This window comes from Canis lupus, chromosome X (assembly GCF_048164855.1).
Source record: "Canis lupus baileyi chromosome X, mCanLup2.hap1, whole genome shotgun sequence".
NCBI lineage: Eukaryota > Metazoa > Chordata > Mammalia > Carnivora > Canidae > Canis > Canis lupus.
Genome location: NC_132876.1, coordinates 63,574,344 through 63,577,043, shown reverse-complemented (window position 1 = coordinate 63,577,043; position 2,700 = coordinate 63,574,344).

Genomic DNA, 2,700 nt, shown 5'->3' with positions numbered 1-2,700 from the left:
AGCCTAGGATACCCTTGTGTCCACCTACTAAAGGCATATTCATTATTTAAAGCTTGAGTTCTTCCTACTTTGTCAAGCTTTCTTTTTTTTAAAATATTTTATTTATTTATTCATGAGAGACACACACACAGAGAGAGAGAGACAGAGACACAGGCAGAGGGAAAAACAGGCTCCGTGCAGGGAGCCCAATGTGGGACTCGATCCTAGGTCTCCAGGGATCATGCCCTGGGCAGTAGGTAGCCACCAAGGATGCCCTTTTTCAAGACTTCTTTCTCTGGTACATTCAGCAGGACTTCCTTCTGCATTTATTTACAGCTCTTTGAGGTCATATCTGTCAGATGCTTAGAGGCAGGGGCCAAGACATAATTATCTCTATATTAGTTATATCACTTTGTGCTGTGCTTTGTACATTAAGAGTGTCTCTAGGAAGGCCTGGGTGGCTCAGCGGTTAAGCATCTGCCTGTGGCTCAGGGCCTGATCCTGTAGTCCCAGGATCGAGTCCCACATCGGGCTCCCTGCATGGAGCCTGCTTCTTTCTCTGTCTGTGTCTCTGTCTCTCTCTCTGTGTCTCTCATAAATAAATAAAATATTTTTTTTTAAAAAGAGTGTCTCTAAAATGCCTGATAAGTGCATTTATTAATAATTATTGATATAATCTGTAATGGAATTTTAAAATAGTCATTTCATTTTGAGTTCAGAGGTGAAAGGAATCCAGTAGAGTGTGTATAAAGAAAGCAGACAACAGGAAGTGGTTACATGGATACAGTAGATTAGATTTAACATTATAGAATCCCAGAATGTGAGAGCCATAAGGATCTTTGAGACCATTTTGTTCAACAATTTCAACTCTTTAAAGACTTTTAATGATATATAATTTACATATGTTCACCTGCTTAAAATGTATAATTAGTGGTTTTGGTACATGCAAAGAGTTATACAACCATCACAATAACCTAATTTTAAAAATATTACTATCCTTCAATAAATATTTTTATAGCCAATATATTTTTTATCTTTAACAGCTCTATTGAGGTACAACTGATATGCAAAAAACTGTACATATTTAATGTATATAATTTGATGAGCTTAAACGTATGCATATACTTATGAACCTATCACCACAAACAAGAAAATAGACATATTCATTATTACCAAAAGTTTACTTGCACCTCTTTTGTGTGTGTTAAGAAGACTTTATATGATCATCAAGACAAGAAGCTTTTGCACAGCAAAAGATACAGTCAACAAAACTAAAAGACAACCTACAGAATGGGAGAAGATATTTGCAAATGATGAATCAGATAAAGGGCTAGTATCCAAGATCTATAAAGAACTTATTAAACTCAACAGCAAAGAAACAAACAATCCAATCATGAAATGGGCAAAAGACATGAACAGAAATCTCACAGCGGAAGACATAGACATGGCCAACAAGCACATGAGAAAATGCTCCACATCACTTGCCATCAGGAAAATACAAATCAAAACCACAATGAATGGATAAAGAAGATGTGGTTTATGTATACAATGGAATATTACTCAGCCATTAGAAACGATAAATACCCACCATTTGCTTCCACGTGGATGGAACTGGAGGGTATTATGCTGAGTGAAATAAGTCAATTGGAGAAGGACAAACATTATATGGTCTCCTTTATTTGGGGAATACAAAAAATAGTGAAAGGGAATAAAAGGGAAAGGAGAAAAAATGAGTGGGAAATATCAGAAAGGGAGACAGAACATGAGAGACTCCTAACTCTGGGAAACGAACTGGGGGTGGTGGAAGGGGAGGTGGACGGGAGGGTGGGGGTGACTGGGTGACGGGCACTGAGGGGGGCACTTGAGGGGATGAGCACTGGGTGTTATTCTATATGTTGGCAAATTGAACACCAATAAATAATAAATTTATATAAAAAAGAAGATTTTATATGAGATCTATTCTCTTAACAAATTTTGAAGTGCACAATACAATATTGTTAATTGCAGGCACAATGTTGTACATCAGATCCCTAAAACATATTCATTTTTTATAACTGAAATTTTATGAATTTTATGTTCATTGAACAACTCTCTATTTTTAATTCGTCCAAATCCCTGGTAATCACCATTCTGTCTTCTGCTTTTGTAAGCTTAATTATTTCAGATACCTAATATAAATGGAATCATGCAGTGTTTGTGCTTCTGTGATTGGCTTACTTCACTTAACATAACATCTTCCAGGTTCATCCATGTTGTTGCAAATGGTAGGATTTTCTTCTTTTTATGGTTGTAGAAAATGCTATAGTCTGTCTATCTATCTATCTATCTATCTATCTATCTATCTATCTATCATCTATCTATCTATATCTCTGTTAATGAACATTTGGGTTATTTTCATATATTGGCTATTTTAAATAATGATGCAATAAACATGAAGGTCCAGATATCTTTCAGATTATGATTTCAATTCTCTTCTCTATTGGACATATATGCAGAAGTAGGATTGCTGAATCTTACGGTAGTTCTATTTTTAATTTTTGAGGAATTTGTATAGTATTTTTCATAGTGGCTACACCATTTTTCATTTCCAACAACAATGTACAAAATTTTCAATCTCTCTACATCTTCTTCATTACTTTTCTTTTTTTGGATAATAACCATCCTAACAGTTGTAAGGTAATATATCATTGTGGTTTTCACTTGTGTTTCCTGGATAATTAG